Here is a 22,959-nt window from a genome sequence, read left to right on the forward strand (position 1 = left end):
TTTATTGTTTTAAATTGTTTACACCACCTTGATGACTTTTTAGCAGATAAAGCAGTATATAAATGTAAATGAATGAATGAATGTGGGGAAATGAGAATCTGAGCAAAATTGAGCTTGACAGATTTGGGCCATCTAAGACTTTGTGCACTGTGAAGGCTGAAAGTTCAGAGCAGTAGTGTGAGACAAGTCCAGTACACATAGGCAAGGTTAGAGTAATAAAGCAGCAACAAGAAGACAGGTCTTATTATGTGTTGGTTAGAAGGAAGCAGGAGGAGGATAAACCTTGAATCAGATGATCCACCCACAACAAGGGGACAGAGTGATGGTCTGCCAGAGCCTAGAAAGGGGAAGCAAGACTGTGAAAGCCTGAAAATGAATAAAGGAGAATCTCAGAGGACCACAGGGATGAGTAAAAGTGAGAGGCAGGTGAAGGAAAAGCATAATATCTGTGTGGTGAAACTCTATAGCAGTCCTTTCCAACTGATGGTACTTCAGTGTGTGCCGGCACTGCCAGGTGGTACAGGGACCATTGGCAGAAAACCACTGTCTACAGTAATCATAAAATTAAGTTTTCTCCTATCTGCTGCTGTGTTCACTAGAACAGCCAAGATATGACTTACTTAGTTCAGTAACAGAGGCATGGATGGAATCAAATATCAACCATATTTTGTCTCTGATATCTCCTGTATCAAATATAAAGACTGCTTTTCTAGTTAGAGCAATTACTCATCCACTTATCTTTATAGTCTCACTTTCAAAGCTCACTTTGATGTGTTAACTACCCAACTGCTAATAATTGTATATTATTCTTCCTGTGAGAATTGCAATCTATTTGTTTTGTATGTACTACATTTCCCTAGGCAATTGGCTAATTAGCCTGGTATTATGGATCTCTATGGGGAAGCAAGTCCCACTGAATTCAATGGCTATGCTCCTTCATAGGTATGCATAGGACTGAAGTATATGTCTTTTTAAAAAAAGAAAATCAATATCTCTATTGACACTATATTTTCTACCTAAGAAATGAAGGTGGCTGCATCAATCAGCCCTTCATATGAGCAGGGGAGGTTGCAATATACCATAACAGTGTGCATTCATTTTGCCATAAATGAAAAATTGAAATAAATTGGGCCATTTGTTTCATACATTATGAATCTAATGGCAGAGCAACAAATGAGCCCTGACTCACCATATATTCATTTGCATTGAGAATTAATCCACTTTCATTTTCCATTTGCAGCCAAAGTAGATGAGAGCAGTCTGATTTCTTTGATGGGAACTAGAATGCCTCAGCATTTCATTCATTTTCAATGGAAACACAAAGAAGTTACAGGCAGCAGAAGAGCACCTGAGTTTTCCATTGAAATCAATTGGAAACCAAAATAAATGGGAATAATGAAATGAATGAAATAATAACAACATGGATTATGAAATAAATGTGATCTGAACTGAGGGATAATGGACTGAAGAGCCTTTTAATAGCAAAACCAATGGAATAATGAAAATAAATTCTTCCACCCCTAGTATACCATTGCTCTATCTACCCCAGTATTGAGTACTTAATTGGCAGAACTTCTCTAAAGTCTCAAGTATTTCTCAACCCTGCTAACTGAAATCCTTTATCTGAAGATGCTGGGAACTGAACTAGAGATCTTATGCTTCTGAAGCATTTACTTTCCACCATGGAACTATGGGCCCTGTCTATAAGCTTTATCATAGACTTATCGAGCTCATGTTTCATGCCTTGGCTGTTGGGCTGGCTACATCTCTGCTTTATTCTTTTTACTCTCTGTTGTCAGTGATGAGGCTCTGGCTGGGAGTGACAGCAAGCTTGTGATTATGCTGTGGTTGGAAGCAGATGCTTTCTGAAGATTGCTGGACCTTGAACATGAAACAGCTTGCAGCACTATGTCAGTTCCATGCTTTGGCACAGGCTCTGTTAACCCCTTGCCAAAGAAAATACTTTAGTTAACTTGCATAAGCTTTCCATTATTTCCCTCGTTCCCCAATATTATAGTGATGTACTGGTCAATTTGTCTCATTTAGTAAACTAGATAATTTACCTAAAGGGTTGTTTGCTTGTTTGCCTGGATTTTCTAAATCTCCCTTCATGCCTGATACAAGTAAAGGGGCATCACACATTGACAGGGGTTGTGGGGCTTCACTGCTGCCCCCACTCCTGAGGTTGTGTGGATCCTTAGCCCCACTCCCAACATACATGAGACAGGCATAGACATCTGCAGGGGAAAGCTTATCCCATAGACCTCTACTCACATAGGCTTTCCATGTGAGATAGAATCTGAATTGTGCAAGGTTCAACCTTGCATGGAAATCCTATGGGCATAGAGGTTTATGCATGTAGGCTTTCCCCTACAGACATGTGAAGGGGATTTAGGTATGTCCTGTGTCTTCTAATGGGTGAAACTCATGTTGCACATAAACTCATATATGATTGCTTCAACCATCCTTTTCTTCTCTACAAAGCATACGTAAAGGGGGCTGATTTGGAGCTAAGAGTTGGGAGGGGCAGAAGGGACCACTGAAGTCTTCTTCATGTGCTCACCATCTTTCCCCTGAAATGTTCCCATCCTGGTCCTGGCCATGAGCAGGAGCCCATGGAGACCAAGGAGGTTCCTAAGGATGATGTAGTCCTTCAGGTAGCCGGTAAGGCCAGAGACACAGAACTTCAGACAACTTCGAGACAGCAATCTGCTCTGACAATAGCCCTATTCATTCATTTTTACTCATACATTCCCCATCACATGGGGCAGAGAGAGAGTAGCACCATGCTCACTGGCTCTTCCTGTTCCATCGGTTAACCTGCTGGCTCTGCTCTGCCTATGCATTGGTGTTCTTAAGCGGGGAAACTTCTCCATGTGTATTGTACAGCGTTGTGGGACAATTTAGAACCCTGATTGTGCAGAGTTCTAATTTGCATGGGGAAGCTACATGCGTACAGCAGGCTCCACACTTTAGACCTTCCCCCTCCAATACATGGAAGGGGACAGGCAATGGAGATGTAATGGAGAGGCCGTCAATGAAATCCTGCTTTCCTCAGTAGGGAGTATGTGAGTATGAACATCTGAATAGGGCTACTATCTGGAGCTCGATTGAGATCTTATGTATTCTGGAGGGGTGGGTGGGTAACTACTTCTCCCAGACTCCATCCCCTTTCTGAGGTAGAGATAGCTTTAAAGGGGTTAACTTCTTTCCTGAAGCCTAGAACTCCTATGTCACTATGTTAAGACCCACCTGGTGTGTGGTCTGTGGAGACAAGCAGGCATGATGGTGTATGAGGACCTGGTGTAGAAGGGCTATTCCCTTGGACGAATCTGGCCCAGGAATTCGCTATCTGTGGGGATCCCTATTGGAGGCTGTCTGGAACAAAGGGCTCCTAGTTGACAGCTCTCGCTAAGCATCAAGTTCTGGGTTCAGCACTCTGCAGCTTGCTGTTCTGGGCCTTCCCACCTGGCTTGCTCCTCCTCCTCCTCCAGCTTAGAGTTCAAACTCCTCAGTGTTGGGGTAATCTCATGACAAAAGCACTATCCCTCTCACCCATTGCTCCCAGGTCCATATTTTAGCTCTCAAGAAGCAGAAGAGCGATTTGGCATTACGTTTCCTTGAGGGGTCAGTAAGCTGAACATTTACCTTTGCAACAGAGTAGATTCTGAGAGCATTAGTTTGATTACATTTTCAGAAAAGGAAGTTAAATGTTTGAGTTGGGCAAAATTGTGTCCCCTTGTGTGCTTCTCTAACGGAGGTTGTTTGTCATTGGCTCATGTGTTCTTTGGCTTTTCGGAGTGAAATCTTTACGCACCTTAGAGTTATTTTGTAGAGATGGCTAGGGAATATGCCTCACAGAACCAGGCCATGCATCAATGCGGTTTCTTCAGAGGCACTGCTGTTTGTTTGCTTCAGGAAGCAGGACAGCCTCAGGACACCTTTGAGAAAACCAGAAGCCTGAAGTGGAGTTTTATACACAAAGCACTAAGGAAGAAGTAAAGCTCCATCAGTCTGAGAAGCAAAAGAATGGTTTCCCCAGATTATGTTCTTAAAATACTCTTGTTTTATATGGTTTTTCCCTGTCTTTCCTGGGCATTGGGTGAGGGAAACATTGTGTCCACTTGCAGAGAGGGCAGGACATGTGAAGAGAGCATGCAGATGCACATAGAATCAACATGTTCAAGGAGCAGGAAGATGGCCTATATAGGGCTGCCTTGCCCCTTCCAAAGTCTCTCTCCAATTTGTGCAGCACCCACCCTGCCACTCTAGCTGAATGAATGTAGGTTTACTGGCCACATCGAATCATATAATAGTAGGGTTGGAAGGGGCCTATAAGACCATCAAGTCCAACCTGCTGCTCAATGCAGGAATCCAAGACAAAGCATCCCTGACAGATGGCTGCCCAGCCTCATCTTGAATGTTTCCAGTGTGGGAGAGCCCACCACTACCTCCCTAGGTAATTGGTTCCATTGTCATATTGCTCTAACAGCCAGGAAGTTTTTCCTGATGTTCAGCTGGAATCTGGCTTCCTGTAACTTGAGCCCATTAGGAATCTTACATGCAGTTATCTTACCTGTTTGCCTGATTGGCTGGGGCACACAGGTTTTTGTTTGTTTCTTTTGGCTTACGCTGCACCGTTCCAACAAGGGGAACATTGCTCAGGGGGTGCTCAGTTAAATAGGTGAGTCACAATGGCAGGGCACTGCTGGAAACAAGATCAACAGGGCATCATCACTGAGCATCCATTCCTGAGGCATCTTTATGGTGAAATGTGTAATTTAGGGCTGTAGGACCCAGGGGTCTGGGAAAAGCTTCCCTCTGGGGCTTGCCCAGAACACAAGATCAAAGTTTCAGTGTTGGGGCAGGGAGAGGGCTTGGTGAGTCATAAGGGCTTCCCTGTCAGGAGCACCATAGCTTCCTCTAGTCTTACAGTCTACTCCAATAGCCAACTCAAGACACAGACAAAAGGATTCTTTTCAAGGCTTTAATCCTTTTACAACTTAATGCCTCTTTCAGATGCTAATCACCAGCGACTAAGCAAGGAAATGCACTGGGGTAGTTAGCAGAGTAGCCTAAGCTCCAGGTAAGGTAGTTGGTCCCCGTTTGAAGGAGAACCACGGGAAGACCCTGAACTTATGGGCTACGGAGAGATCCTCCCTCTTTCCCTTGGGTCCTCGGGACACGACCGTTGCTTGCGTGCCAAACGAGCGGAACGCCTCCTTTCCGCGCCTTCCATCTGTCGTCGCTCCCTGCGTTGGCGTCAAACATCCAGCAAGCCCCCCTCCAGCGCTCTCTCAATGCCAGGGTCACTATCTATCCCAGGAATGCTGGCAGGAGGAATCTCTCCCTGCCTCTGTGCCAGTGAGGGATGAGCGAGCTCCTCTCCCATGGATTGCTGTTCCTCCTCAGAATCAGAACTGCTCTGGGGTTCTATCAGCTCAGTTTCCACCCTGACATTCCCTCAGTCAGGAGGTGGTCAGCTGGGTGGAAGCAGTAAGATTTCTGCTTGCACCAGGGGCAGGTTGGGTGCACCCTTCAATATGCAGTGAAGAGCAGGTCACAAGGCCACCCTGGCCTCTGCGAATACCTCCTGGGTCTTCGGCTTTGCTGCAGATCTGCAATGTCAGGTTCAATCAAAGCTGTTGCCCTGATTCACAACTTGCCTCTTTTTGCGAGGTTTTAGGCACAATACCCTTAGTAAAGGATTCCTTTATATGGGCAATAACAGAAGTTAAAAACCTACTTAATATTAACAGACTCCATGTAAACACTTATTCACCCAGATGGCTTAACGTGTGGTTGATGTTCAGGCAATGACTCTGTGTTTCATGTTTAGACAACACACACAAAAGTCCCACATGTCCCAGCATCTCCCAGCCAGCATGCTGAGACTTGTAGGACATCTTTCTGTCTAAGCATACATAGCATTGCACCCTAAATTTCATTTATACTCTCTGGATTTGTGGGAAATCCTCGAGCAGTGATTCCCAAATAGTGTGCTGGGGGTTGTAAGGGTGCTTGAGGAAGTAGATCTCTGTGTATTCAGATACAACCAGACCAGATCCACCCCTCTGGACTAATGTGCAGATCAGAATATATTTTTCCTTCAGATTTCACATTTCTCAGAATGTTGTGGTGCAGTTGTCCACTCAAAAAAGGTTTGAAAATTCATCCCTAAAATGAGCATTTTGAAAGGAAAAAAATACATTTAGAAATGTGCATGTGTGAGAAAATATATCCAAAATATATATGTAAATGCCAATGATGATTTGAAAAATCACAGAGATTAAGGTGGAAACAGGATGGAACAGACTTATTAATGAGGCCACGCAAAAGTTGGCACAGACTGGAAAGAGACTGATCATTCATAAGGACTAATGTTGTCCCTATCTTCAAAAAGGGGAAAGAGGAGGAACCGGGGAACTACAGACCAGAGTCAGTCTGACATCAGTCCCTGGGAAAATTCTGGAGCAAATTATAAAGCAATCCATCTGTAAGTACCTTGAAAATAATGCAGTGATTACTCAAAGCCAACATGGATTTACCAAAAACAAATCCTGCCAGACTAATCTTATCTCATGTTTTTGATCTGGTAATCTCCCTTGTGGACTGTGGGAATGCTGTGGACATATACCTCGACTTCAGCAAAGTTTTTGACAAAGTGCCCCATAATATCCTGATTAGGAAACTAGCTAAAAGTGGGCTATATGAAACAACTATCAGGTGGATCCACGGTTGACTACAGAATCAGACTCAAAGAGTGCTTATCAGTGGCATCTTCTCAAACTGGGGAGAGGTAATGAGCAGGGTACCACAGAGCTCAGTCCTGGGCCCAGTTCTCTTCAACATTTGTATTAATGACTTGGATGAGGAGGTGTAGGGAATGCTTATCAGATTTGCAGATGACACAAAAATTGGGCAAGATAGCCAATTCTAGGGATGTACGAAAATCACTTACCTTTTTGCAGCTTGGATTCGCGGTGGGGGGGAGGCGCTCTGTCCCTCCCCCTGGAATCCTCCCTGGGCTGGCTCCGCTCCATGGTGGCTCTGAGGAGCCACCGGTCAGGCCTGTCCTCAGCCGGAGTTCCGGCCACGGATGGGCTGCTGCGGACGCAAATGGCGGCAGCAACAGCAGCCGCCATTTGCGTTCCCTATTTTTAGCCCTTTTAGCCTACATAAATATTTACATATATTTATGTAATATTTATTGTAATATTTATTACAGCGGGAAAAAAAGGAAGGCAAATAGAGCCCATGACTACGCTATTTGCGTTCCCCTTTTTTTCACTGTAATAGCCTATGTAAATATTTATGTAGGCTAAAACAGGGGTGGGAGGAATGCAAATGGCAGCCGCCGTAGCCGCCACTATTTGCATACGCTGTTTGTTTGTGTTTTTGGCTTGCCGTGATAGGCTACGTAAATACTTACGTAGCCTATCATGGCCTCCACAGGAATGCAAAAGGCATCCCTGCATTAGCCGTGATAGCCTACCTAAGTATTTACGTAGCCTATCATGGCTATGATGAAGAAGCAACTGGCGGCTGCAGGACGGCCGCCATTCGCAAGTCAGTGTGGACGGCAGCAGGTGAGTGCTCCGTTTTGTGCGCCTTTCGTGGGTTGGGGGGGCGGGGGCTTCGTTCCGCCACGGATTTCGGGGGGGCGAATGCACTGTCATTAGGCCTCACCGAGATCCATGGCGGAATTCTCTGACATCCCTAGCCAATACCCTGGAAGAAATAAATACAATTCAAAGTGATCTTGATAGGCTGGAGTGCTGGGCAGAAAACAACAGAATGAAATTTAATAGGGATAAATGCCAAATTCTGCACCTAGGAAAAAGAAACCAAGGTACAAGATGGGCGATACTTGGATCAACAATACTGCAAGTGAGAAGGATCTTGGAATTGTTGTAGATCACAAGCTGAATATGAGCCAACAGTGTGATGTGGCTGAAAAAAGCCACATTTTGGGCTTCATTAATAGAAGTATAGCTTCCAAATCTTGTGAAGTACTAGTTCCGCTCTAGTCAGCACTGGTTAGGCCTCATCTGGAGTATTGTTTCCAGTTCTGGGCAACACACTTTAAGTAGGATGCAGACAAACTGGAGAGGGTTCAGAGGAGGGCAACAAAGATGATCAGGGGACTGGAAACAAAGCCCTAAGAGGAGAGACTGAAAGAACTGGGCATGTTTAGCCTTGAGAAGAGAAGACTGAGGGGAGTTATGATAGAGCTCTTCAAGTACTTGAAAGGTTGTCAAGAGAGGTTGTCAGAGAGGAAGGCCAGGATCTCTTCTCAATCATCCCAGAAAACAGGACACGAAATAATGGGCTCAAGTTATAGGAAGCCAGATTCTAGCTGAACATCAGGAAAAACTTCCTGACTGTTAGAACAATACGACAATGGAACCAATTACCTAGGGAGATGGTGGCCTCTCCCATGCTGGAGGCATTCAAGTAGGGATGGGGGAGAATTTCTCACCGAAACTTTGGGGGGCCGAGTGCCAACGCATTCGGCTCCCCGAAATTGGCAGTGAAATTCTCCGCCACCCCCCCGCCACACCCCCCCGGGATGGGACTTACCTTTCACGAATGTCCCTCCTGGCGGTGGGTCCCGGCGGCGGTTCGTCGGGTCTTCGTCAGGGGCGGGGGCGGCAGCCGGTCTTTCGACTGGCTGCCGCCGCCGCCATTACAAGTGCAGTAAAAAAAAAAAAAAAACCCGTGATAGGCTATGTAACGATTAACGTAGCCTATCACGGCTAGATCTCCAAAGTCAGCCGTGATAGGCTACATTAATCGTCACGTAGCCTATCACGGGTGACTTTGAAAAAAAAAATCGCGTATGCAAATGGCGGCCCCCATAGGGAGCCGCCATTTGCATTCCTTATTTGGTCCCTGTAGTCTACGTAAAGATTTACGTAGTCTACGGCGAAAATAAGGGCAACGGTATTTGCGTTGCCCTTATTTTCGCCGTAGTCTACGTAAATCTTTACGTAGACTACAGGGACCAAATAAGGAACACAAATGGCGGCTCCCTATGGGGGCTGCCATTTGCGTACGCGCTTTTTTTTTCCAAAGTCACCCGTGATAGGCTACGTGACAATTTACATAGCCTATCACGGCTGACTTTAGAAATCTAGCCGTGATAGGCTATGTTAATCGTTACGTAGCCTATCACGGGGGTGGTATTTTGTTTTTTGTTTTCGCAGCCGGGTAGACGGGGCTCTTCTACCCGGCCTGAATTTCGCCAGCGAGAGATGGGGCGCCTCCTGCCCGGCCTGAATTTCGGCTGGGCGAGGCGGGGCACCTCCCCCCCTCGCATGAACTTTGGGGGGAGAAGCGAAGCGCCTCCCCCCCACCGCGAAGCAAGCTTCGAGGACAGGTAAGGGACATTCGTCCATCCCTACGTTCAAGACAAGGCTGGACAGCCATCTGTCAGGGATGCTTTGACTTGGATTCCTGCATTGAGCAGTGGGTTGGACTTGATGGTCTTATAGGCCCCTTCCAACCCTACTATTCTATGATTCCATTTCAGGAGCAATGCACACTAGGGTGTGGCAATGGTCTAAAAGTGTGTCCTGAAAAATTAAGGCACTGTATTGAATGCATCCAGTAGGGATGGATGGATTGTGTAAAATCTGTTCTGTTTGTCTTTCACAGATTGTCAGGCACCTTTCATTCAATTGTCCGCCTTTGACAGAACTGGATTTCTTTGTTTCCAAATCTGTGCAAATGTGCGTGTATGAAAATGCACAAATCCCCCCAAATGTGCATTTTCACACTTCAGCCTATGGGGGAAATGTACATGTTTGGCCTTTAAAAAAAAAAAAGTATTTTCACATGATGAAATTTGCGCAGAATTAAGGAATTTAGAAAACCAGTCCGTAAGTCTGTGGAATCCGTGGGTTGGATTCATGAAAATCTGAGCTCATTTGGTTCTATAGGGAATTCCTCTGACATCCCTAGCATGCAGCACTCGATGCACCAGGTTGGATGCATACACCACTCAGATTGAGGAGGCTCCAAGGTAGTCTTGATCCCCTATATTTTGGTTAATTTATGGGCAGTGACATCATCCCTGGAATTCACTGATGTATCCTTTGCTACAGGTCATAGGCATAGGTGCATTCCTGAAGCATCACCATTGCCTCTAAAGAACAGTCCTATTCTTGAATTCTGCCACAGGTCTCAGTGAGGCTGAATGCCAGTGCATTTGGCCCCCTGAAATCCGTGGCAGAATGAAGCCCCCTGCCCCACCACCCCACAAAAAGCACACAAAATGGAGCACCTACCTGGTGCCGTTCGCGCTGCTTTGCGAATGGCGGCCGCGTCTGCAGCCACCTTTTGCTTCACGATTTTTCCCATGATAGGCTACGTAAATACTTAAGTAGCCTATCACAGCTAGCGCAGGGATGCCATTTGCGTCCCTGAGGAGGCCGTGATAGGCTAAATAAATATTTACGAAGCCTATCACGGCAAAAAGGGGAAAGCAAATGGCAGCTGCTGTAGCCACCACCATTTGCATTCCCTTTTTTTTTTTTTTGCCATGATAGGCTACATAAATACTTATGTAGCCTATCATGGCAGCCTGGAAGGACGCAAATGGCAGCCGCTACGACGGCCTCCATTTACGGCCGCAGCAGCCCAGCTGCGGCCGGAACTCTGGCTGCGGCTGGCCTCGGCCAGCCGCTCCGTGGACCTGCCGCGGAGCGGAGCCAGCCAGGGAGGATTCCAGGGGGAGGGATGGAGTGCCTCTCCCCCACCGCGGATGCCCCAGCACGGAACCAGGTAGGTGTTTCATACATCCCTAGTATTTCTAGATGCTTATGAAGAAAATAGCGGTCTACCTTTGTGAGGAAAGTGTGACTGTACTTTTAATCTCTCCCCCCAGAAAATAAAGCATCTGTGCCCTAATACCTAAAGTTTTATAAACACTTTCACAGAAAGGCAGAAACACATAAAATTCCTTTCCCTGGAATGTGACAAGGCGGAACAATATCACTGGGAAAGGTAATTATTCTGGTTGGGTAAATTGAGTGCAGGGAGGGTGCAGGATTGGACCATCTGTTGCAGAGATCTTCTACATTTAAAGGGTGATCCCATGTTACAGAAATCAAAATAGAAATGGAAGCAGAAGAGAAGACGAACAGGAATTCTATCAACAGAACAGGTTGTGCCATCCAAAGGTTAATAGAAAATTCAGAATTATTGTTCCCATAGCAACCGTAACTCACCCACATTTAAGCAATGCAAGACATTACTGAATGGCAGTAGTGCTATCATAATTATGGAAGAAGCTAGATGTTCATTAGAATGGAAACCTTTAAAAAATAAGCCTTAGTACATACGAGATGTTGCTGGGGAACAACAATGGGAGATTCCTATGGCCCTTAATGTCTTGCTTGTGACTTCCAAGAGGCATCTGCCTGGCCATTATATGGAATAGGATGCTATACTCAATAGCCCTATGGTCAGATCCAGCAGTTCACTTCTGTTCTCAGCTTGTATGTATGTAGGCTCTTCCTCAGTGCATAGAGGGTAAGTCCACAGGTTCAATCTTGCTTCCCTGTCTACGTGTTCACATCTCACATACAGTCAGGGCCAGAAATATTGGAACAAGGATAACTGTTTGGGCAGTTGGCTTCCGTACACCACCACATTGATGATGAAAGGAAACATACCTAGATGGGAGCAAAGTCAGGACTTTCAGCTGTAATTCAAGGGGTTTGACAAAAGTGGGGCACCAACCATTCAGGAAGGACAGCCAGTGGCATACACACATACCCATCATTGGTGGCTCATAAGTAATGGAATGAATGGCTGACAAGCAGTTGCATGGCCAGGTGTGGCCTGTTCCCTGGGTACCCCATGACCAAGCAAGCAGAGAAAAGGCCTGGAGGTGGTTCTGAGTGTTACATTTGCATTTGGTAGCTGTTCACTGGAACTCCCAACATGAGGTCCAAAGAGGTGGGAAGAGACTTACCTGGGGCGGATCTTCCGGGCAGTGGTGGCTACGGCGGCAGCTGCGGCGGCGGTAAGGATGGACGAAAGTCTCTTACCTGGTCCCACAGCTGTTTTCGGTGGGGGGGAGGCGCTTCGGTTCTCCCCCCGAAATTCTTGGCGGGGGGAGGTGCCCTGCCCCTCCCTGCTGAAATTCAGCCTGGGAGGGAGGCGCCCCATCCCTCCCCGCCAAAATTCTGGCCGGGGGGGAGCGCCTCGCCTCTCCGGCCGCAAAAGAAAAAAAAATGTAAAAAAAAAAAAAGTGATAGGCTACATAACAATTTACGTAGCCTATCACGGCTAGATTTTCAAAGTCAGCCGTGATAGGCTACGTAAATCTTTACGTAGCCTATCACAGCTGACTTTGAAAAAAAAAAAAAGCGCGTACGCAAATGGCGGCGCCCATGGGCACCGCCATTTGCGTATGCGCTTTTTTCCCCCCCAAAGTCAGCCGTGATAGGCTACGTAACGATTACGTAGCCTATCACTTCTTTTTTTTTTTTTTACTTTACTTGGAAATGGTGGCAGCGGCAGCCAGTCGGAAGACCGGCCGCCGTCGCCCCGCCGCCCCCAAAACGCCACTGAAATGCCTCCGGGACCCGCCACCGAGAGGGACATTCATGTGAGGTAAGTCCAATCCCGGGGGGGGCAGGGGGTGTCGGAGAATTTTCCCACCAATTTCAGGGGCCGAATGCATTGACATTCGGCCTCCTGGAGATTCGTGGAGAAATTCTCCGACATCCCTAGGCGGCGGCCGCTGCAGCGGCTGGTCTTCCGACCGGCTGCCGCCACCACCATTTGCAGGTTTTTGTGTGTGTTTTTTACATCGACGTGATAGGCTATGTAAGTTTTTACGTAGCCTAAAATGTCTGGGTAAAAAAAAAAAAAAGGCGTACGCAAATGGCGGCGGCTACGGCCACCTCCATTTGCGTTCCTTATTTTGGGCTGTCTTAGTCTACGTAAATAATTACATATACTAAGATGGTGAAAATAAGGGGAACGCAAATAGCGTCCACTACACTATTTGCTTTCCCCTTATTTTCGCCGTCTTAGTCTACATAAATATTTATGTAGATAATGCATCAAAAATAAGGAACGCAAATGGCGGCAGCCGTAGCTGCCGCCATTTGCATACACGGGTTTTGTTTTGTTTTTTTCCCAGAGCCCTCCGCGGCTTGAAATCCAGCTGCGGACGGCTCTGGCCTGGCTGGGCCTGGCCAGCGGCTCCGCGGAGCCACCGCGGAGCACAGCCAGCCAAGGAGGATTCTGGGGGTGAGGAACGGAGCCCCTCCCCCCCATCCAGGATTCCGGGAGGCGGGACGGAGTGCCTCCCTCCCCACCATCAGCATAATCTGCAAACAGGTAAGTGATTTTCGTACATCCCTAAGGAGGCCATCATTAGGCTGAGGAAACAAAATAAACCCATCAGAGAGATAGCAAAACAGTGGGAGTGGCCAACACAACAGTTTGGAACATCCTGAAAAAGAAGGAATTAACTGGCAAGCTCAGCAACAGCAAAAGGCCTGGCAGACCATGGAAGACAACTAAAGTAGATGACTGCAGAATTCTGCTCATGGTGAAGAGGAACCCTTTCATACCATCTAGCCAGGTCAAGAACGCTCTTGAGGAGGTAGTCATGTCACTGTCAACATCTACAGTCAAGAGACAGCTTTATGAATGTAAATACAGAGCCTTCACAACAAGGTGCAAACCACTGGTAATGCTCAAGAACTGAAAGGCCAGATTAGGCTTTGCCAGCAAACACCTAAAAACACCTGTAAAGGCCTTGCAAAGCATCTCGAGGGAGGACACTCAGCCTTTGGTCATGTCCATGGGTTCCAGACTTCAGGCAGTCATTGACTGCAAAGGATTTTCATCCAGGTATTAAAGGTGATCCTTAAGTTTGAAATGATGTTGGTTTGTTCCATTACTTATGAGCCACCAATGATGGGTGTGTGTGTATGCCACTGGCTGTCCTTCCTGAATGGTTAGTGCCCCACTTTTGTCCAACCCCTTGAATTACAGCTGAAAGTCCTGACTTCGCTCCCACCTGGGTGTGTTTCCTTTCAACTTTGATGTGGTGGTGTACAGACAGAGGCCAACTGCCAAAACAGTTATCCTTGTTCCAATATTTTCTGGCCCTGACTGTATGTTGAATGAATAGTGCTCAAGTGTACTTCATTATGATGTATACTTCAATTAATGTACATGCAAGGATAAATCAGGGCACAGAACAGTATTGCACTTGATTTTTATTTTATGTCCATGCTTGCTCATTGGCCAACTTTTTCCTGTTAACATAAGTGACAGCAAAAAAGACATGTCTGCTCCAAAGTAGGCCTCATAGTTTATTCAGACTTACAGACAAGTATATATAGCAAGGGTACAGAACCTTATGCCAAGGGGGCAAATCTGGCCCTCCTGTGGTCTCAGCCTGGCCCTTTGGGGTCCTCAGATGGCCAAGCCCCCTATCCCTGGTCCTGGCCCTTTCCCCTGGTCCACCAATCATTTGGTGGTTTACTGGCTTTTTTGCAGATTTTCTTTCTCCTCCATTCAAAAGATTGAAATGCCTCTCCAAAGGCTTAGTTACTGGCCATAGGATCTTTAAACTAAAATATGCTGATATTTTTTGCATTTTTGGCTCTGCCCCTTTTGCCCCTGACCACTCCCCTTTTTGCCTTTGGCTCCACCCACCACTAGAATGTAGTCCCTGAAAGCTTGTCTGAAATGGAATTCAGCCCTCAGACTGAAAGGTAATTATTCTGGTTGGGTAAATTGTGTTCAGGGAGGGTGCAGGACTGGACCATCTGTTGCAGAGATCTTCCACATTTAAAGGGTGATCCTATGTTACAGAAATCAAAATAGAAATGGAAGCAGGGGAAGAGAAGATGAACAGGAATACTATCAACAGAACAGGTTGTGCCATCCAAAGGTTAATAGAAAGTTAGAAACAGAAATAGATCCTTGATGTACAGGATCAAAATTTCCTAAATGTCTTTAGGGAATGAATGTCTGATAGTGCAAAGTATTTGATTCTCTGCATTCTAACTAGGAATGGGTGATTGGGTGATGTTTGAGTTCACCAAGATTCTGCAGACATTAATTCGCTCCTCATCTCTCCTTGATTTGCACTTCCATGTGCAATCACTAGGGATGGATGGACTCATTGCTGTCCAGTTTTTCTGGGTGCTCACCAAGCCACCACTGCTGCTCACTTGCCCCAGACTTGCTTGCTGATGAGCCACTGCACTCACCTGGACCTGCTCACCAAGCAGCTGTGTGCCTGACGAGCAGGTCTGGCAGCCAGCTGTCCTCTTCGCGAGCTGCCATTTTGTGTCAAAATAGCAGCTCAAGGATTTCCAGGCATCTAATGTTATGTAAATGGTGGCCATCCAGGGCCATTTATGCAATATTACAGGCGTGAATGGACCACTTATGCCTGGAGTGCCTTCTGTAAACCATTTATGTCATGTATACCTTTTGTAAGCCGCCCAGAGAGCTTCGGCTATGGGACAGTATAGAAATGCAATAAATAAATAATAAATAAATAAATAATGTTGTGTAAATGCTCCCTTTACAGCCACCATTTACAGAACAGATTTACATAAATCCCCGAGCTGCCATTTTTACAAAAAATGGCGGCTTGCTAAAAGGAAGGGCAGCTGCCAGACCCTCTTGCTGCACACACTTCTGCTCAGCGCGTGGGTCTGGGTGAGCACAAGGACTTGGTGAGCGGGTCTAGGAGGGAGCAGGGGGGGAGTTCACCAGACTCTACCCCCTTCCCAGACTCTCACTACATCTGTAGCATCGCTGTTAATTTTGCATGAATGGGGAAATTGGGATTAGGGATGTCACGGGTGCCCAACTGGGTCTGGGAATCTGTTGCCCCCCACCATCGCCGCAACATCTGGACTGTGTCCGCCAAGCCACTATCCTTGCTCTCCCCCCACTCATGCTCTCCTGGACTCACCACAATCCCATTCAGTGAGCACCCACCATTTTCCCGCCTTTGTTTTCTGTGCAAAAAAGGCAGTTCTGAAAATGTGCATATTTAAATATGTGCACTTTGGGAAAGCTTAGTAGGTGCAATATTAGAGGCACCATGCACCTAATATTGGGCCTACTGAGCTTTCCTGGCCCTCAAACTGTGCATATTTAAATACGCACATTTTCAAGACTGCCTTCTTTGCACAGAAAACAAAGGCAGGAAAATGGCAGGCGTTTACCAGACAGGATTGTGGTGAGTCCAGGAGGGTGTGAGCGGGCACAAGCAAGCACGAGCGGGCATGAGCAGGGGGCGAGCGAGGACAGCGGCTTGGTGTCCAGAGAACCTGAGCTGGGGTGTGCTCATACATCCCTATTTGGGATTGCAAACAGGACATTTTGAAGTGATTTCTAGACAAAATAAAGTACTTAAGTTATGAGAAATTCGTTAAAAATTGTCCACATTTTGGACTGCCATAACACTATTTGTTTGCTTTTGTGTTTTATAACTTCTCTGTAAAGCTATTCTTCTTTTCCCCTTTTTAGGCTGTCATTAAAGGAATCATTAAAAATGAAATTATTCCTATTCTATAACATCAAAGGTTGGGTTTTTTATACATGGATGTCTTGAAAGGTGATCTTAAAAAGAAACAGTCTTTCAGTGTCTTGAGGATGTTAGAAATCATCTTAGGGAATACTTCCAAAAGCTGTGCTTTGTAGTTTTCAAACATACAAACATTAGCAAGTTCCTGGTCACCTAGCAGACAACAAGAAGCAAACATGGAAAAGCCTTAACAGTAACACAGAGGTGGGCAACAAGCAACCCATATTTTTTGCAGTGCCTCACACTGCACACCTCCTCCTAGTGATAGACAAATCAAATGTGTTCATTTCTGGTCTGTGTCAGTTTCATTTGTGTTCATTCATAAGTCTATTCTGTCCGATTTCTGCATTAATTTGTTTACACACACACACACACACACTTGCAATCCAATGTATATGTTAATATGTATTTGAGGACACAATGTTATGTTATGTTTAGACAGAAAAAAGTTTTACAAGGCCCAGCATGACCCAGCCAGGAATGCTGGTTTGGGGAATACTGGGAGTTGTAGGACTTCTTTCTTTCTAAGCATGCCTAGATTGCACCTGCAGGGAATATGGGGATAGGCGGCCACCTCTGGACTCAGACGCGGCTGCCTATCCAATGCAGGGCAGGAGAAGCACAGAAAGGATCATTCCCTCCACACTTCTCCTGCTCTGCATTTGCAGGTAGACAGCTGTTGTCGGCTGCCTAGCTGCAGGAAGGCGGAGCTGGGAGGAGGCTGACAGATGATGCATAGGATGTCTCGTACCAGCATTTCCTCCTTCCCCACCCGGGAATGTCCCCTGGAACATCCTTTTTTTGGCCGCTCTGCGCTCCTCTTCTGAGCGCAGAGCGCAGAGTTGTTCCATACTTCCTGCAAAGCAGCATGGAAGGGGGGAAAGGCCGGTTCTCCGGGAACTGACCTCAGATTGCAGCTCCAGGGTCAGTTCCCAGAAACCCACATATCCTTTGGCCATCTAGCTGCTGACTGGTAGCCATAGGATTTCTCCCTAAATGTCTTTTCTAACAAATATGCATTTCTAAATGTATATTTTATCCTAAAACACCCATTTTATGTGTTTTGGTGTTTTTTTGAGCCAAGAAATGCACCACAAAATTTGAAAAAAAGGGGTGTGTGAAATCCAAACGATAACTGCATTGTTATCTACACATTATTGTAGGTGGACTGGATCAGGTCAGGTCATATCAGAATTTGCAAAGATAGAATTTCTCAAACTTGCCCCCCTGCCCAGGTAAAGCATTACCTGGAAACTAGACAATACCAGGCCCTGCTCCTGTACTCTTTCTGGGCCCAGGCAGAATACAAATACCATGATTACTAGGGATGTATGAGTATTTTGTTTCATAGTTCACAAATTATCAGCAATTCCTCCATTCACAACCCCGAATATGAAAAAGAATGGGAGCACATTTTTCAGAAAAAGCTTGCACATTCCTGATTCCTGATCATGTTTGAAAAATATGGTGTTTTTTAATGCGTATTTTAAACATACATACACACACACACACACACACACACACATACACACACATATATATTTCCATTCATAGGGGTGGGAAGTGTGCACTTTTGAAAAATGTGCATGGAAATGTGTAACTTTCCTGTCTGAAAGGCACACTTCTCCCATGTTCTGTTCATTCTAATGAACAGAAAAAGAGGTCACAAATGAAAACAGGGGTCCCACTCCTCCTAGCTACAAAACTGCACATAAGTGTCTCTTTAGAGAAGAACCCAAAAGCCTTTTGAGATTAATAGGGTTTGAACATGGGTCTGCCACACAACATTCAATGGCTGCAGTCTTATGCAGCATCAAGATTTGGCTGTGCATATTTATTTGATACCAGACCTGATGTTTGCTTCTAGGTACCTGTTTTGCTGCTTGTTGCATTGATATTAAAATATTCATTAAACTATCCATATTGAAATCTTGGGAAAGGAGTACAACAAGGCTGCATATTGTCACCCTGCTTATTTAACTTATATGCAGAGTACATCATGAGAAACGCTGGGTTGGATGAATCACAGGTCGGAATTAAGATTGCCGGGAGAATTATCAATAACCTCAGATACGCAGACGATGCCACCCTAATGGCAGAAAGCGAAGAGGATCTAAAGAGCCTCTTGTTGAGGGTGAAAGTGGAGGGTGCAAAAGCTGGTTTGAAACTCAACATTAAAAGAAACGAAGATCATGGCATCTGGCCCCATCACTTCCTGGCATATGGAAGGGGAATAAATAGAAGCAGTGACAGATTTTATTTTCTTGGGCTCCAAGATCACTGCAGACAGTGACTGTAGCCATGAAATTAAAAGACGCTGGCTCCTTGGGAGGAAAGCTATGGCAAACCTAGACAGCATAGTAAGAAGCAGAGACATCACCTTGCCGACAAAGGTTCATATAATCAAAGCTATGGTTTTCCCAGTAGCAACATATGGCTGTGAGAGCTGGACTATAAGGAAGGCTGAGCGCCAAAGAACTGATGCTTTCGAACTGTGGTGCTGGAGAAGACTCTTATGAGTCCCCTGGACTGCAAGGAGGTCAAATCAGTCCATCCTAAAGGAAATCAACCCTGAGTGCTCATTGGAAGGACAGATCCTGAAGCTGAAACTCAAATATTTTGGCCAGCTAATGTGAAGAGAAAACTCCCTGGAAAAGACCCTGATGCTGGGAAAGATTGAAGGCAAAAGGAGAAGGGGACAGGAGAGGATGAGATGGCTAGATAGCATCACCGATGCAATGAATATGAACCTGAGCACACTCCGGGAGAGAGCGGAAGACAGGAAGGCCTGGCGTGCTATGGTCCATGGGGTCACGAAGAGTCAGACACGACTTAATGACTGAACAACAACATGTCAGCATGAAAGAGGGAGTTTAACCATGCCCAAACTCAAACAGACAGCATTCTGGTGAATCAGTGCCACAACTTTAGATGGTTTGAAACATTTATTGATTAATACTTTGCCATGTTTGCACCCCACCCTTCTTCCAAGGACCTCAGGGTGGAGAGCAGGGGGTTACCAACTGTAAGGTAAGTTAGGCCCCTTTTGGATTTTCTACCTCAAGCACTCAGATATCTTAGCTTTTTTTCTTTGAGATAATTGGAAGGACTTTGTATGTGATTATCTTTTCTTCTATGGCTTTTCTCTGTTTTTTTTTATGGGGCATGCTGAAAGGGAGGTCAACATTAGATTTTATTTTTGTAATTGCTGCCATGTTCTAATTGCTACTTTTGTATTTTACAAAAATGTGTTTCCTTGTTATGTAGCTGCTGTCTTGCCAATCAATATCTCATAATTTTGTCAGTCTGCCCTTTTAGTTTTACCGTTCTGACCCAGACCTTTTATTGGGTCAAGTGGCTTCGTAGTAATCATTTTTAGCACTCTTATATGCAATACAGCCATATATATATATATATATATATATATATATATATATCTCAAAGCTCAAAGATTCTATTACACATCTAGAAAAGATGTACTTGAGATTGGGCAGAGGAATCATAAGTGGGGGTTGTGGGGAATAAAGTAGTGAATCTACCACCGCATCTAAAGCCCTGTTGGCTAGTGCTGGCCAGGGCAAGAAGGGTGTGTGTGTTTGTGAAGTCGTACCTTTTTCCCCTGGCCTTTATCTATGTATTCCATAATTATTTATGCCAGCTCCAGGTAGGCATATAGGGGTGGTGGGATGGGGAATTCTGGTGAATGAAGTGGATCCAGTGGATTCAAGGCCACCTTGGTCCTGCTCCCAGACTACCCCATTTTGGGGCTACCACTGTTGAAAATCCTGCCAGTGATAGAATCACACCTGTGGATCTATGTGTGAGTAGGGGGAGGGTCTCCATGGTGGACACCATTCCCCTTGTACAGAGCTCCCCTTTGATGCCATAAGGGCATCTCCATCCCATCATAGTTCACTGAATCTAAAATTAGGATTGCACTCCTACAGTACAATCCTACCCATTTCTGCTCAGAAATAACTCCCATTGAATTCATTACAATTTAATCCCAGGTAGGTGTCCATAGGATTGCAGTCTGAAGGCTGAAAAGCTATACATACTTATCTGGGAGTAAGCCCTACTAAATTCAGTGGGACTTACTTCTGAATAGGCATGGGTAAGATTCTGCTGTTATTCTAACCTAACTTTTCATGACATGCTGATTTTAAGTGTTAAGTCATGAAAAAAATGTAAGCAATGGAAAACGTTATTGTAGGATTTTATTTTATTTTTAAATTATGTTAATATTTACTCTGTTCCACAGACATGCTCTCTGATTATGGACACTGTGTTTTAAGTACCTTCAAATTTTGTTTCACTTTTATCTGTTCCTCCAGATTATCCAGTGGCATATTTAAGAGAAGAAACAGGGAAAAAAGTTACAAAATGGCATTGGTACAGCTAACCATCCTAGGGTATTTGTTGAAGCTACAGTAGTTGGAAGGTGTTAAAGTCCAATGAGGTGGTTGGAACCTTAAGATAAGGGTAAGCCCAAGAGGTAGCAAATAATAGTGGGTGTCCCTTCCCAAATATTCCCTGCTACCTCTTTCATTCCACCAGCTTTCAGTCACATTGTATTACGGTCCTATGGCAGGGGTGCAGAGCCTCTTTCAATATGAGGGATGCATTCTTTTTGTAGCCGCTCTTGGGGGCCACATACCAGTGATGGGTGTCACTGAAGGCCAAAGGGGCAGGGCCCCTGAACCCCCAAATACCATCATATTTAGCATGAAGCTCTTACTGCCAGTAAGCAAGCCTTAGGAGAGGCATTTCAACCTTCTAGAATTGGGGATTCCAAACAATTGGTTGCTGGGGAAGAGTGGTGTGGCCTCCAGAGGACTGGCTTGGGATCCCTCCCTGGAGGGCCAGATTTCACTCCTGGGCCTGAGGAGTGAAATCTCCTGCACCCCTGTCCAACAGCAAGAAGTAGAGGCTCTTGTTTGGACATGCATATTTCAGAACTGCTCTATTTCTTTGTTGTGAATTCCTGTGATTGAATATATACCTATCATTACAGTTGTTTTGAGTCATTGCTTTGTGCTGTGGGAGCTGTTGCTGCACGGATGGTCTTTGAGCAACTGAATGTGGCCTCAAGGACCTTTAATTCCTTGAATTGCTACAATTCAGTGGTCCAGGCCTGCAGATGCTTCTCTTCTGTCACCTATCAAAATGTGTAATCATGAGCTGTTGGCTCATCAGTTACAATGACTTTTTTCAATCCAGCATCAGCTTTTGTTGACAAGAATGACCACCACCTGCATTTGCATCTGCCTTACCCTATATAAATGCCTTTGTGTGCACAGCAAATCTTCATCACTTCCAGCAATGCTTTTAAATGTCATCTCTGTGTCAGGGTGCTTGCCCTTTACAGCATTGTTTCACAATTTGTGGTTATTGTTCAGAGGTCCTTTTGGTCTCTCTTTCTCAGAGTAACACTGTCCATAAGGGTTCGACAGAGTTTTACTGAGATGCTCAGCCATGATCGTGCTTTGTAGATATGTAATTTGGATTTTGTATGCGTGTCGGTACCTTGTCCATGTATCTAATATGTATTTTATTCTGGGAAAGATTGCATGAGCAAGGATGACATGGTAACTAGGGGACAGATGATCTCAATGGTAGCATGATAGGCTACACATATTCACTATATTTAAAGTTCACTGAGCTGTGTTTCCTCTACTGTAATTTAATCAAAGGAGTTGCCTGCCTGCTGCAGTATGCAAAACTCAGAAGCTCTGGATAAATGCAGATGTCTTCCTGACTATCTGGTTGCCACCCTAGTCAAGCAACCCATGCGGGTAACTTCAAACTGGCTAATCTGAAGCCTAGGTGGGAAACGTGGTCCATCCCTGAAGTTCCCTAACCTCAAGATCACCAGGTTAAGACAGCACCTGGGCAACCACTCAGGGTACCCTTTTGTTATGAGTACCTCTACCTTACTGTCTCTCAGTCTCAGAAGCATGGCTTTTCTAATGCTTAGTCGGCTAATTTTAATTCAATCAAATAGCCAGGTAACCAAATCAATCAAGCTACTGATTCCAAGTTTGCTGATGGCACCAAATTATTTAGAGTGCTTAAAAAATTATTATGAAGAGCTCCATAAGGATATCTCCAAAATGGGGAATGGGCACACACAAAAAGGCAAATAAGGTTCAATGTTGTAATGATACGTGTTTGTATTTGGCTGTGCTGTATGGGCTCATGTGTGAACAGAATGCTGGACTAGATGGTCTGATTCAGCATCTTATGTTCTTTGTTTATGTTCATTCTGAGTCCACCCAAACTTGTTTTCCTTTTGTGGTCCTACTGGAAATAACCATCCTTGGAAGCAGCCATCCATGCTTTTTGAATGTAGGATACTGTGTGGACAGACT

Source organism: Heloderma suspectum, chromosome 3 (genome assembly GCF_057233095.1).
Source record: "Heloderma suspectum isolate Gila_16-S chromosome 3, 16-S_ref, whole genome shotgun sequence".
Lineage (NCBI taxonomy): Eukaryota > Metazoa > Chordata > Lepidosauria > Squamata > Helodermatidae > Heloderma > Heloderma suspectum.